The following is a 14,920-nucleotide window of genomic DNA, read 5'->3' as shown; positions in this document are numbered from 1 at the left end:
TTGCACAATGTATGCATTTTCATCTTGGTATAGTCCCCATACAATTCCCACCCCCCCCTTGTTTTGATCCTACTTCCTCCTACCCCCTCCACACCCCAGTAGTGTCTCTGGTTTATAGTTGCTTGTTGATTTTGATTTTTACTTTATTATAATTAGTCTTTTTCATGGTCCCTTATTTAGGTTTTCTAAATTCCTGCTATGAGTAAGAACATCTGGTATTTTTCTTTTTCTTTCTGGCTTATTTCACTGAGCATGCTCCCTTCCAGCACCATCAATGTTGCTGCAAATTGCATGAGTTTATCTTTTTTGATTGCTGAGTTGGCCTTTTGGCTAAGATCAAGTGTAGTATCTGTTCTTATCAGTTTAATATCTGATACGTCCTCTATCCAAAGCAGTTCTTAACCTCTTTTCTCTGCCCATTTGCTCTGTTCTAGATGCTAATAATGCCTTTTCCTCAGGGGAATTACTTTGTTGGGGGAGACCTATAAAAGTTCTTGTTTCTTGCTTTGTTCCCTTTATATAGTTGTAACTTAGAAAGCTAAAGAAATACCCTTTTTCATATGTTCTTTGTCTGAATCTTATCCCATCAACCTTCTTATGAAACTCAATTCTATTAATTATTTCTTTATTCTCCTATATTTTCGATATTTCCAACCCTAGTGGTGCCTTTTCATTGGTATTTAAACATGCTCATTTTAATTAAACCCATTCTACCTCTTTTGGCAATCGTCTTATTTTTCTTCTCACCTTCTCGGCCAGGTTTGAGATTCTTCACTTACCAAATTCACTCATGCTCTCTTCTTTGACCTCCCCCTCTTGCTTCCTGAAGTATACATGCTTAAGTACATGAAACATGTACATTTTAAATGTTAATAGTAGAAATAATGAACTTAACACTTATATAATACCTGTATAACACCCAACATAAGAAATACAACATTGTCCAGACCTTAAAGCCTCCCACGTATCCCTCTTTGACTCATACCCTGTAATATAATCTGTATCCTGATTTTTGTGTTATCCCCTTGCTTTTATTAGAAAATTTTAATCTCTTAAGCATCTCTCCAAACAGTGTGTTGTTTAGTTTTGCCCTGTTTTAAACTTTATTTATTAGACTTACATTTAAGTTTGTATTCTGAGATTTGCTTCTTTTCCTCAACATTATGCTTTTAGGTTTATCCATGTCAATGGATGTGCAAAAACTCTGGCCATTGATAGTGCTTCATTGAATGAATTTGCCACAGCTTATCCATGTTTTTATTGATGAGAGATTTGAATTTTCCCCATGTTTTCTTTTTATGGCCACTTCAGCTATAAGAATTTAAAATGTGTTTTCTGGTGCACGTGTGCAAGCATTATTTTAGGATATGTACCTAGGAGTTGAATTACTAGATTATAGGTGTGTGCTTATTCAAATTGTAGTAGATGATGCCAAACTTTTCTCCCAAGTGGATGTACAGCACTTACTCCCACCAGTAGTGGATGCACATGGTTGTTCTCTGTACTTGGCAATACTTGATATGATATGATCAGACTTACCTATTGTTGCAAATCTGTTGGTGGAGACAGTATCTCAAAGTGGTTTTTATTTGCATTTTCGTGATTACTAATAATGTTGAACATTTAAAAAAATATTTATTGGCCAATTGGATTTTCCATCTTTGTGGAATAACTGTTAAATGTTCTTTTTCCTGTTGAGTTCTTTTTTAATTATTTGTAGGAATATGATAGGTATCTTACATGTTACTCTTCAGATACTTCATGTATTGCAGATATCAGCTGTGGCATATCCTTTCACTTTAATGGTATGTTACGATGAAGAGAAATTCTGGTTTAAAATTTATCTTTTCATTTTGGTCTGTGCTCTTACTGTATAAGAAGTGTCTCCTTGGACCTCCCCGGTTACGCAGCGGTTGAGCGCTGGGTTGAGAAGCTGTCTGCAGCCTCTGCAGCACCCGTTGGATCCCCGGCCTCTGGGCGAGGGTCCCACATGGCACGCAGACCACTCCTGCCTCGCCCGCTGCTCCCCTCAGCAGTGTACTTCGTCTGTCTTCCTATTCTGTTCCCGGCTCTGGTTCTGGTGAATTCTCTCACCCTCCCGCCCTTCTGACTGTACCCAGTGCTTGTATAAATAAATAAATAAATCTTTAAAAAAAAAAAGTGTCTCCTCACTCTGAAGTTATTAGGATATTCTTCAGTATTTTCTTCTAGGAACTTACTGGTTTTTATATCGAACATGTAGATGTACAGTCCAGCTGGAGTAGATTTTTCTTTTTTGGGTATGATGATAGGCAGGAGATCCTCGTTTATTTTCCCATGTAGACACTCACTTTCTCCAGTATTGTTCATTGTCTTCTGTTTTTTAAAAAACATCTTTCTCCTTTTATCTGAGTATTACCTGCTCTGACAAATGTTGACTGCCCACAGGTACTTGGGGTACTTGGATCTATCTCTTGACACTCTGGTTCCATTGATCTTTTATTTATTCTGGTGCTTATCCTACATCATCATAATTAGTATAGATTTATGTTATTTCGATATTTGATAGTGCTAATATCTCTTGGTTCTCTTGCTTTTCTTTGCCCTTTGCACTTATCTATAAATTTAATATTTGTTTTTAAGTATGACAAGAAATACGGTTGTGATTTTCTTTATTGTCGTTCCATTAAATTGGCTGTTTACTTTGTGAAGAACTGATATATTTCTGTTTTGAGTTTTCCAAACCATGGATAAGGCATTTAGATTTTCTTTAGCTTGTAAGGATATGTATACTTTCTATAATTCTTGGTGTGTTGTAGATTTTTTTTCTCTGTAGTAATACTGATATCAATTTGTTGCACAATCATTTATTTTACAAATGTCTTATTTGTTATACTATTATAAATGGTAATTTTTTGAGATTTAATTTCACTTTATTAAGGTAACATTGGTTACAACACTGTATATAATTTAAGCAATCAGTCCACACCTCTGGGATATATTTCTTTCACCCCATCACACCCACCACCAGAGCTTCTATGGTCCTTGGCCATAGACAGTTGGGCCCCTCCCCACCCATACCTTCCCTTTTAACCTTGTTTGCCCGTTAGTGTCAGAGGATGAACTCTAGTGGGGGTAGGAAGGACGATTGTGTTTAAGGAAAAGTATAAATGACTAGTCCACTTAGGGCAGAGTTGCAGTATTCCAGGTACTCATGGCCTCATGTAAGGGTAGAAGCTTCAGAGTGGGAAGGATTTGACTTGAAAGGAAGAATTTCTTTACACTTTCAACATTGTTGAACTTGACTCCAAAATCTCTGGTTAGAATGAAACAGGGAATTCTAGAAAGGGAATTCAGTTCTTTCGAAAACATGCTTTGGTTTTGAGCATGCTGCATTTGAAGTCACAGACAGAGACAAATACTTTTATAAAGTAGTGGTTATATTTCATTTTCATCGAGCATCTACTATGTGACAAGCTTAAAATGCTTTACATCAATTGCGTGTTATGTGCTTAATTCTTGCAGCCTACCAGTGATTTTGGGAACCCAATTTTATTCCCATTTTGCAGGTGAAGCAGCATGAGTTTTGCAGATGAAGTTCTCTGAGGCTTATAAATTCATTTATATTGGAGAAGGGATTTTCACCTAGGCAGTCTGATTGAGTTACTTTTAATCATTTTGTTACCATGCTTCCCAGATTAAGATGTTAGGTGAGCAGTTGTAGAGATCCATGTGACCAACACTAAAAATCCAGATCTTAAAGTGTTTGCATAGAAATGTAGTTGAATGTGATTGCATTGTGCACTCAGAAATTATAGACACAGCAGAGAAGAGTTCTTAACTGAACTGTGGGGGAAGGCAGAGAAGGATGGCAGTGATGTGGAATGGAATAGGGATGTTAGGGTCACATTTAGGAGCAGGAGGAAAAATTAAACCAAGAGGAGAGAATGATGTTTGCCAGATGCTGCTCATTTTTCAAAGAACGCTTTTTTTTTAAAAAAAAAAAAGAGAAGTTTGTCATGGTCCCAGATTATTTTTTTTCTCTATAGGAAAGATAAATAAGATAGATATTTTAGTGCCATAGATAGCCCCTCAGTACAGAATCCAAAGAATTTAGTTTTGTAATTTACCAGTTTTATGATGTAATTACTGGATATGCTTCTAGGCTATTCCTAAAAATTTGTTTATAAACTCAACTATAACTTGTGTCTGTTGGTTTTGTCATGTATGCAAACTGTGTTGTGAATGTGGGTTAGAGTAATGATAAAGTATTTGAATGATTCAGTGAGATAATCACGTAAGAATAGGTATTCATTTTAACAATTCAAGCTAGTATTGTAAGCACAGGATCTTTTAGTACACTATTTTCCTTGAGAGAAGGAATTTAAAACCTCATAGGTGTTTAAGTGGTTTTTTAATGACTTTGAAGACTTCTTATAATTAGTACTAATTTTTGTTAAATAACACCTAAGCTAAACTTTGAATTCTTTCCAGAGAAACTATAACTCTGTTTCCATAACACCATACACAAAAATCAACTCAAAATGGATTAAAGAACTAGACATAAGACCTGAAACCATAAAATATATAGAAGGAAATATAGGCGAAACACTACGTGATTTGCACATCAAAGACATCTTTACAGACACATCACCCAAAGCAGTGATAGTGAAGGCAAAGATAAACAACTGGGACTATATCAAATTAAAGAGCTTTTGCACAGCAAAAGAGACAATAACAAAAACAAAGAGAAACCCCACCAACTGGGAGAACATTTTTGCACCCAACACTAATGATAAAGGACTGATCACAAAAATCTGCAAAGAGCTGATGAGTCTCAACAACAACAAAGAAAATAATCCAGTCAAAAAATGGGCAGAAGAGCTTAAAAGAAACTTCTCTGAAGAGGAAATGCAAATGGCCAACAGGCATATGAAAAAATGTTCAACATCACTTGTCATCAGGGAAATGCAAATCAAAACTACCATGAGATACCATCTCACACCAGTGAGAATGGCACATATTAAAAAAACTAGCAACAACAAATGTTGGCGAGGGTGTGGAGAAAAAGGAACTCTTCTGCACTGTTGGTGGGAGTGCAAACTGGTCCAACCACTGTGGAAAGCTGTGTGGAGATTTCTGGACCTACTAAACATAGAGCTTCCATATGACCCAGCAATTCCACTCCTAGGTATTTACCCAAAGGACACAGAAACATCAATTCCAAAGAACACCTGCACCCCTATGTTTATAGCAGCACTGTTTACAATAGCTAAGCTTTGGAAACAACCCAAATGCCCAAAAATAGATGACTGGATCAAGAAGATGTGGTACATATATACCATGGAATATTACTCAGCATTCAAAAAAGATAAACACATGCAATTTGCTGCAACATGGATGGCGCTGGAAGGGATCATGCTCAGCGAAATAAGCCAAAAAGAAAAAGAAAAATACCGGATGGTCTCACTCATAGCAGGAATCTAGAAAACTTAAATAAGGGACCAGGAAAATGAATAACTATAAGAAAGTGAAAATCAAAATCAACAAAAAACTATGAACCAGAGACACTTTTAGGGGGGCGGGGGCGGGAGGGGAGGGATTGGGGTCAGAATGGGGGGCTGCAATTGTATGGGGAATATAACAATAAAATTTATAAAAAAAAAAAAAAAAAAAAGAAACTATAACTCTGAATGGCACAATAACAACTGACATGGAGTAAACAAGAAATTCAAGTGACATTTATACATTTAAAGACATTCCGTGGTAGATTACTTACCCTTGTCAAGCATTTTGCTTTTTTGGATGCTTTTTTCTCACTGCAATGGCAATAAACAACAAACAGGAACAGCTCATAAGCTTGATTATACTTTGTCATGCCACGTGTTTGTCTTCTCCCCAACTTTAGCTCCATCCTTTCCCTTTAGTCTTGCTCTTTTTTTTTTTTTAAAGATTTATTTTTTAATACAAGAACTGGGGTACAGGCCAGATGTGCTGGAGGGTGAGAAGATTCACCAGAGACAGAGCAGGGAACAGAACCAGCAGACTGGCCAAATACACTGCTGAGGGGAGCAGCGGGCAAGACAGGAGAGGTCTGTCTCGCCATGTGGGCATCTCCGCAGCCGGCAGGAATTGAACTGGCGCTGCAGAGGCTGCAGACAGCTTTGTAGCACTGCGCTCAACTGCCTGCGCCACCAGGGAGACCCTGTTCTTGCTCTTAATGTATATTTCCCCCCCCCCATTATAGTGAGGCAGCATTTAAATTTGAGAGTCTTATAGGGTGTCTCCTCTCCCCTTGTTTTTTGCCAATCCCTTGAGTTCAGATTCATAGATACACAGCTAGGAGCTATTTTTTCCCCTAACCTGGGCCCCCTACAAATAATTGCTTCACTTTGCCACTCATTCCTGAGTGTTTGTCATTTCTGATCAGTTGCTTTTGTTTTTCTTCCTATATATTCTTGGTATCTAATGGTGGTTTGTCTTTATTTATCATCTCATATTATCTCTCTTGAGCCACTAGACATTATACCACCTTGTTTTAATAGGAATAAACAAAGATAATTCTAAGAGAAAAATAGAACATCATTGACCAGTATCAATGAATTGTGATTTCTGACAACACAGCCACAAATTGATTGTCTTCTTGTATGTATTTCTCCTGGTGATGGTGGTGGTCAAAGTACTGGTTTTGCAACTTCACAGTTTAAACAATATTGTGGGGTGTGTCAGCAAGAATATGGCTTAAGAGTATTTAGAAATGTTTATTTTTGTAAACCTGTGTTGATAATAAATCACAGTCTCTGAGAGATTCCTGAATCTGGTCAAACTAAGTACTTTATGAAAATGTATATCTGTTAGCCTGTAGATTGTATTGCTCAGTAATTTACAGTGGCTGTCTATTAGTTGATTTAATTACCTAGGTTTTCGGTATTGGTTATTGATGTTCAGATTGATAAGAGTGTCTATGTTTCAAATAGCAAAAATAGGTAAGGCTGATTTATGTAGCTGCTTTTCGAACTTAGAAATCTACGGGCTTAACTGTGAAGAAATTGCTAATAAGCTCCACGTTTAGTGATGGCAGCCTGTTGGATACATACTGTTTACTCTTGAGCATTTGCTAGTTGCCCTGTTCTTGTTTTACCCATTATGCCAATATGATTTAGACAATATGGCCTTTAACTTAAGGAATACTTGAGTAAACAAAAAAGATCAAAAGTTTCAAAAAAAATAAATTTGCTCTTAATGAGAGTATCAAATAAGAAAACTCCTTTGGTTAATGCTTTATAGAAATGTGGGGTCTTTTCCATGCCACCTAAAGGAGGTCATGCAGAGGCTGGTGAAAATAAACACATCTTGTGTGTTCAGTTTAAATGACAGAAAGAACAGCTAGCTTGCTTTGATCATGGACTGTCAACCTCTGTTTGACCTTGTGCATTATTAACCCACATGGGCACTGTGGCTTAGCCATACTGATAGTGGATAGACAAGAGCCACCTTTGCCTATAGAAAAAAATGGTAAGGATGAAGGGATGATTTAGATATTTGAGTGAAATTAGTTGAAAGAACAAATGGAGCTGTAAGAAGAAAAGGGCAAAGAAGAAATGGGTGTGTTTGAGATGGGATACCTGTTTTGTGTAATTATCTTCTGTCTCCAGAAAAGCTCCTTAAATAGTGTTCTGTTGATCAAACAGGTCATTTATATTACAACATATTTATTACTATGCAGATTTAACTTTGAATTCATCATACACTGATGTTAGGGAGGGGTATCAGAACATTATTTCAACTTGAATTTGTATAAATTGTCTTAAAAATGGATTTATTATGAACAGAGAAATGCCTCCCCTTTCAGTTAGTAATTATACAGTTTAGAAGAAGAAAATTCCACTGATTCTATGGTTAACTAGACTTGATAGTAATCAAGTTATACTTTTATTTAAAAATTGGGCACTGGAAGGTAAAAGTAACACTGGGTTTAGATTGGCCTTTTGTAAGAATCAGGAAATCACAAGTTGTTTTCCTGAAATCATTTTTTAATGCTCTAAGTTATAGATTCTTCTTTAAAATTAGGTATTTTGACTTTTCTAGTTGTATAAACTGGCTTTGGTTCAATGTCAGTTTTATGTTATTGTTTAAAATGTCAGCAGCAGATACAGTGAAATATTGCATGATTATTTTGTCACAGCCTCATTGTTTCAGCTGACCTTGCTCACCACAGTTTCCCTCTATCTGGAGAGTTAGTTCAAAATATTGAACTGTTTAACCTAATTTGTATTATTGACCAAGTATTTTCTAATGAGATTTTTTTCCCCTCCAAACTATGCTGTGCTTAATATGAGTTTCCATTTCATCCTACTGTTTCTCATCTATTTCCCTTGTTTAGATATATCTAGTCACGGATTACTCTTCTGTTTCTCCCTAATCTCTTCCTTTTTTTTTTTCCCTTAAAGATTTATTTATTTATACAGGCCCTGGGTACAGTCAGAAGTGCGGGAGGGTGAGAGAATTCACCAGAGCCAGAGCGGGGAGCACAACAGGCAGACTGACGAAGTACACTGCTGAGGGGAGCAGCGGGTGGCAGGAGAGGTCTCCGCGCCATGTGGGACCCTCGCCCGTCGGCTGGGGATCGAACCGGTGCTGCAGAAGCTGCAGGCAGCTTCTCAACCCAGGGCTCAACCGCTGCGCCACCAGGGGAGGCCCCTCCCTAATCTCTTCTTCCAAGATCCAGACTTGTATATTCAACTTGTTTCCTGGACTTTTCCTTTTCAATGGCCCAGTGACACTTCACTTCATCACGCCAGGCCTCTTCATTCTCTTTCACATTGTCCCCAGCTAGTTTTTCCACTCAGATCACCTGTCTGCTGTGGTAGCACAGCCATCTACCAAATAGTTCTGGAGTCATCTTTGATTCTCTGTTTCCCTTCCTCAAGGATGACTTCTAAAACATCTTTTCCTCCCTCTCCCTCCCCTTCGACCACTTCTTTGTTGCCCAGTGTTATTAGTATTTTAATGTTTCTGTGGTAATAAATGTTCCTCATGGGCCAGCATCATACCCCTGTTGTTCTTTTGCTTCACTGAATCGCCACAAACGAGACACACATCTTTTTTTTCTTTAGTTTTTTTTGTTTATTTATTTTATTTTTTAAATATTTTATATAATTCTTACATCATTTTTCATTTTTGCACAATGTATGCATTTTCATTTTGGTTATATTCCCCATACAATTGCACCCCCCCCCCTTATTTTGACCCTAGTCCTTCTTCTTCCCCCGCCCAGCAGTGAGACACACATTTTTTTTTAAATTTTATTTTAATATTCCCCATGCAGTTGCAACCCCCTTATTTTGACCCCCAATCCCTCCTTTTCCCGCCCCCTCCCACACCCCCCATAGTGGAGACACACATCTTTTGAATTCAGTGCTTTCTCTCAGCGTTATCACTAATGTCTTATTTTGGGTGTTTTTCTTCATCATATGGTAAAATTTTGGCTTATTCTCAGCTTCCTTTCTTTCAGTCTGTGCTTTCTTCTTCTTTCCACACTGTGATGATTCCTTTCAGCAATAAGATAAATGTACAGTTTCATAGTGTAACAAGGTCTATTTTTAAATCTCTGCCTTGCCTACCCCTCTAACCTCTTGCCTCTCCTCCATAGATCTTTATTACAATTTTTCCAAATTTATATGTGTTTGCATGTATTCTTCTTTAGACTGTGCTTTGCCTTTCCTTCATGCGTGCATGTGTGCTTGTCCATATTCTTTCTCCGCTTGCTCTCTTTCTCACACATACACACATTCCCACTCCTGCCTGGCAACCTATTTATTTTTGGGGACTCAGATCAAAGGTAATATCATCTGCAAGGTCATGTCCCCTCTGACTCCTACTTCTTTCCTCCAAGGTCCACAGAGGGTAATAACTCTTTGTTTTGGGCTATTTCTTTATCCATATAGACATCTATTGTTTTACACACATTTTACTATTTGTTTGCGTATTTAGTTCTCAACTAGATTGCGAGTCCTGAGGTCAGCTTATTGACCTCGGAGAAAATCCTTTTTTATGGAGTCTTTGACCTTCTGACTCTACCATGTATTGATTCCTTTTCTTGGGAAACAAATACTATGAATAGAGTAAAACTGCAAGTCAGCTGTTTTAAGAATGTTCCCTAAGGTCCCTTTGTCAGAGACAAACTGTATATTTGTAAAAAGAATAAAGGATATTTTAATTTTATAATATTGTATTAAAAGGTCCTTTTTTTCCCTTGAAGAATTCATGCTGCCTTGCTTTTTTATGTTTTGTTTATTGACTAGACAGAGACCTGTCCTTTGTTCTATAGGAAGTAAGCAATTTGTGTTTGTCCCAGTTGGTCTGTGATTTCTTCCAGAGAGAGTTAGTAGAAGGGGTAAGACTTCTCTCTTCTTGGAGTAAATGTTTGGTCACGCTGGCAGAAGCTCAGCTGTGAATGGTGGGATCTTTTTCTTGTCCTCAAACGAAGTGAACTGGGCCAGTTCCATGAACTTGGTCATTGAATTAATGGAAACATCCCATTTGAGTGAGATAAAATGGTATAGATAAAAACCTCATGATGTTTCACATACTATTGTAGGCACTGAATATATGTTGGGACAATGAGGGCGGACTACTTTTTTGGGTAGAGAGTTGGGGATCATTCTGATGTCAGTGCATCAGCAAGTTATTTTTAATCTGTTGCTTTGTGATAAGTGTATTTCAAGATATCTAATTATGTTAATATTGCAACTCTTATTTTACCTTTGAGTTTCAAAGATCTGATTTTCACGGATGAGTAAAAAGATCAGATCGATTACCAAAGAGAAAAAAATCCACATGACTGTTGTGGGGGAAAAAGTGCTGGAAAGTTAACTTGATGTGGGATCGATCTCGTGAGACAGCCCAGTCCAATCATGCAGACTATACCCTTGTCTTGCTTACTGAGGGGTCCTTGGTCTCTAGAACAAGGCCTGCTAAATAGTTGGCACTGAGTTTATTAAATGGAAAGCTGATTTTAAGACCAAATTTCTCTGCATAAGGTGCTGTTCATGACTAAAGTTTTCTTGTCTCCCAGATGTGAGTTAGTGCCTAAGTCTGAGGTCATGGTTCTGTTTAGTCTGTTGCTCAGACTTTGTATTGTTTTTACACCATGATCTGGTCTGGAGTTGGTAGTGGTATTGGAGGCACATGCTTGCTGGAAATGTGAATGAAGAGCTCTCAGTGGATTCCTAAAGCCAGGAGTGAATTACCTCTGTTTCCAGCAGATTTTGACCCATTTCCTGTTAGAGGCTTTAAGTTGCTTATCCCCTGACCATGAAAAAACGTGGGGATGAGAGGGGAATGCAGGGGGATTATTATGTGACATATCCCAGTGATAAATTTGATTGCATATAAGGAAGAAAGTATATTTGAAGACTGACTTCTTGGTTGACTTGAAAAAAAGAATGAATAGTTAAATTTACTTGAGAGATTAGTAACTTAATTTGCAAATTAGGAACAGAAAAAAAAACCATTTCAGATGCAGCCAGTCATTTTAAAATGCAAAATTGAGTTTTGTAGTTATCTAAAATCTTTTTGGAAAATGGTATTTTGCATATTTCATGATTGCTGTTATAGCAAAGTTGCTTTGTTTTTGCCATTTTAAGAAAGAGGGTAAGTGAAAGAGGTCAGTGTATTGTGTACTGGCAACAGCTGGCTGATAGCATTGAATACTTATGTAATTAAATATATGTGTTGGCTGTTGTCCTAACAACTCTGTAGGTGGAGGCCGAGAAAGCATGCAGAAACTTGCTTTAGCAGGATTAAAGAAGAAATCAACATGATCTAAGTCTGTGCTTTTAGCCAAGAGTGATTTCCTATTGTTTTGGTTTGAAAGACATTCTACTTATTCTTGGTGTGTGTGTTTATACAACAACAAAGAAAAAAAAGACTTTTGTGAGTTTTTTTCCTCTCCCCTTATTATGTTTTCAGTGTAAAAAACATAAATTTTCTTCATTTTTATTCACTCAGTAGTGTTGCTTAATAACGGATAACAAAATAAAAAATACTATGGCTATTAAACCCATAGGATGTGGTACTAAACTAACTTTCTTTTTTTTTTTTTTTTTTGACAATGGTTATACTTAGGTTTAGCAGTCCTCTGGGCTGTACTATCTCAGTTACTCCAATTTTAGACTACAGTAAGGCATGATTTTAGAAAACTGGATCGGGGTGTCAATAAAGGGTAAATAAAGTACACAGGTAGAATCAACTCTGCTCTTAGCTAGTAGCCTTACCTGTGGATGCAAATTCTACTCAGAGTACCCCATGTTTACCTTTTTGCTGTTTTTAATAGCTCAAGGACTAAGGCCAGTCCGTAACACACTTTTGTGGATTGATGACAGGATCCACCTTTTGCAGGTATTTAAAAAAGATGCCAGTTCTTGTAGACACAATCCTGCATTGCTGTGTGTGACTGCCTCATATAATAAGTAACCCTGTATTTTAATCACCTATTTGTCTGTACCCCGTTTCAAATTTCCTAAGGGGCTGTCACCATGTCTTTTATCTATCTCAGCACCAATGCAGTTGCACAATGGTAGTTAAACAAAAGAATGACCTATCTCTTGTTTGTTTTCACTCTGTCTTCCTGGTGCTTTCCAGCCTCTGCCTGGTCTTCCTCTGTGGGCTCTTCCTCTGTAGCTTTTCCTAGAACTTTTTCTGTATTTCTTTCCTATTAGATTGCATTACTTAGAGAGAAGTTCTGCGGGCCTCCCTGGTGGTGCAGTGAATTGGGCGCCACGCTGTGAAGCTGTCTGCAGCCTCTGCAGTGTGGGTTTGATTTCCGGCCGGCCAGGGAGCTACCCACATGGCGCAGCAGACCTCTCCTGCCTCGCCCGCTGCTCCCCTCAGCAGTGTCTTCTGTCCGTTTGCCTGTTCTGCTCCCTTCTCTCTCTGGTGAATTTTCTCACCCTCCCGCACCTTTGACCTGTACCCCAGTTCTTGTATAAATAAATTAAAAATCTTTAAAAAAAATATGTTCTGCTACATGTCATAGAAAACCCAGAGATACACTATTGAACCACTTTCATGAACTACCCAGATATATTCTATTGGATAATTCTTCAGTGTCTTTATTCATTGGTGTTTGTGCATCAGATTTTCTCAACATAGAAGCATTAAGAAACTGGGAGAATTACACAATAGAGATTATTTTGGGAAAAATACAAATTATAATGGATGTCAAGGACCTCTTTTACAATATATTTTAGAACTCAACACTTCATCCTTTGTGCCAGACAGTCATGCGCTTTCTAATCCTTACGTTGCTTTTCTGTTGTTAGAGGGATCAGATAAAGAAGTTTATGGCAAAACTAACAAGTTTAATTTGATGCTTTCCTTAAATACCAGTATTTTATGAGAGTTACTGAAGGGAAGATTTGTTTTTCTTTAAATGAGTAAATGTTTTGACTCAATATTTTACAGTTTTGGTCATAGTTGAAGCATTTATTATCTTTTTTTAAACAAGATTTATTTATTTATGCATACAAGAACTGGGGTACAGGCCAGAGGTGCTGGGGGGTGGCGAGAGGATTTACCAGAGACAGAGTGGGGAACAGAACAGTCAGATCGATGGAAATACACCGTTGAGGGGAGCAGTGGGCGAGTCAGGAGAGGTCTGCTGTGTCATGTGGGTTGCTCCCTGACCAGGGATTGAACTCATGCTTCAGAGGCTGCGGACAGCCTCACAGCGCTGTGCTCAGTCGCCTGCGCCCCCAGGGGAGACCCCATTTATTTAATCTTTTGATGTTTTTAGCTTTTTAATAAAAAGGGTTTTGGTGTAATTGATCAAGTGAACATAAGAATGGTAAGTAAAATTAAAACATGAAATAGAACTAATGGATTCTATTTTGAACCAAGGTTTGACATATGAACTTCTCATTGTTTCACTGCCGAGATAACTGAGCAACTGTTAGCACCTGGGTCATGGGCAGACTGTGTATTGTGGGGGGCCTCATCTCTAGTCTTTGCCTTAGTAGAGAGGGTGGTGGTCACAGACTAGCATCTGAGGCAACTCTCCTCTCTTGTAGCCCTAAGGTAGTGTTTCTGACCTTCCTCGGGCCTGGTGATCCTTTTGTATAACAGGTGTTTTGCAATCTAATCTTTATTATCCTCAAGTGAAATTCATAAATAATATAATCTACCTACATACATAATTACAAGTGACCTAATGCTCTGAATGCAAGGAAAAAATAAATGGAAAAGTTAATAATGTAATTCATTTTTCAAAAAGTTATTGCTTAGGTCCCAAAATCCTAGAAGGCTTAATGAAAACACGTGTGTATAGAATTACACTGAGAGTGAGAGTAATGCATATAGTCTGGTCTGTGTGTAGCCCTAACAAGGTAAACACCAAGAATGACTTTGCTCTAGTGATGCACCTTTCCAGAATGGATGCCAACTGTTGGTAGATTTCTTTGTGAAACAGAATATACACTTCTTTTTTTCCATGAAAGTTGGATTCCTGAATCCTTTTAAGAAACACATTTTTTTTTTTTGTTCATGTGTAAAATAGTTAGATTCTAGGATTGGTTATGTTCCAGAATACATGAATGTTAGTGGGACATCATTAGTTCTCCTGTAGAGCATGTGAAATTCCTTGTTCAGCACAGATCGGGCATTAGAAGACATTAGTACCTCTGATTTACACCCACAAAATAACAGTTGAATTCTCCAGTGATCATTGTAACCGAAGAGATTTAAAAGATTTCACCACCCAGTGATTAAAGAAATAAACAATTTATGAAAGAGGAAATGCAAATGAGGAAATGTTGACTCAGATACATTATGGGTGGGCATTTGAACTACTACGATCTTCTAAGAAAGTAATTTTTTGGTAGGTATGAAAATTACAAATACCTATTCCCCTTGATTCAGCAACTCTGTTATATGATATTCT

The 14,920-nt window shown here is 37.6% G+C and overlaps 1 protein-coding gene across 1 annotated transcript in view; it reads left to right on the top strand.

The window, feature by feature from the left end:
- CDKAL1 (CDKAL1 threonylcarbamoyladenosine tRNA methylthiotransferase) overlaps positions 1-14,920 on the top strand; it is a gene marked incomplete at both ends in the record, with an annotated part of 639,419 nt that overhangs the window by 88,918 nt on the left and 535,581 nt on the right. The window lies entirely within an intron of this gene.

This window comes from Talpa europaea (genome assembly GCF_964194135.1).
Source record: "Talpa europaea genome assembly, chromosome: 2".
Taxonomy (NCBI): domain Eukaryota; kingdom Metazoa; phylum Chordata; class Mammalia; order Eulipotyphla; family Talpidae; genus Talpa; species Talpa europaea.
The sequence above is the reverse complement of the archived record's forward strand: the minus strand, read 5'-3'. Positions and strand labels throughout refer to the sequence as shown.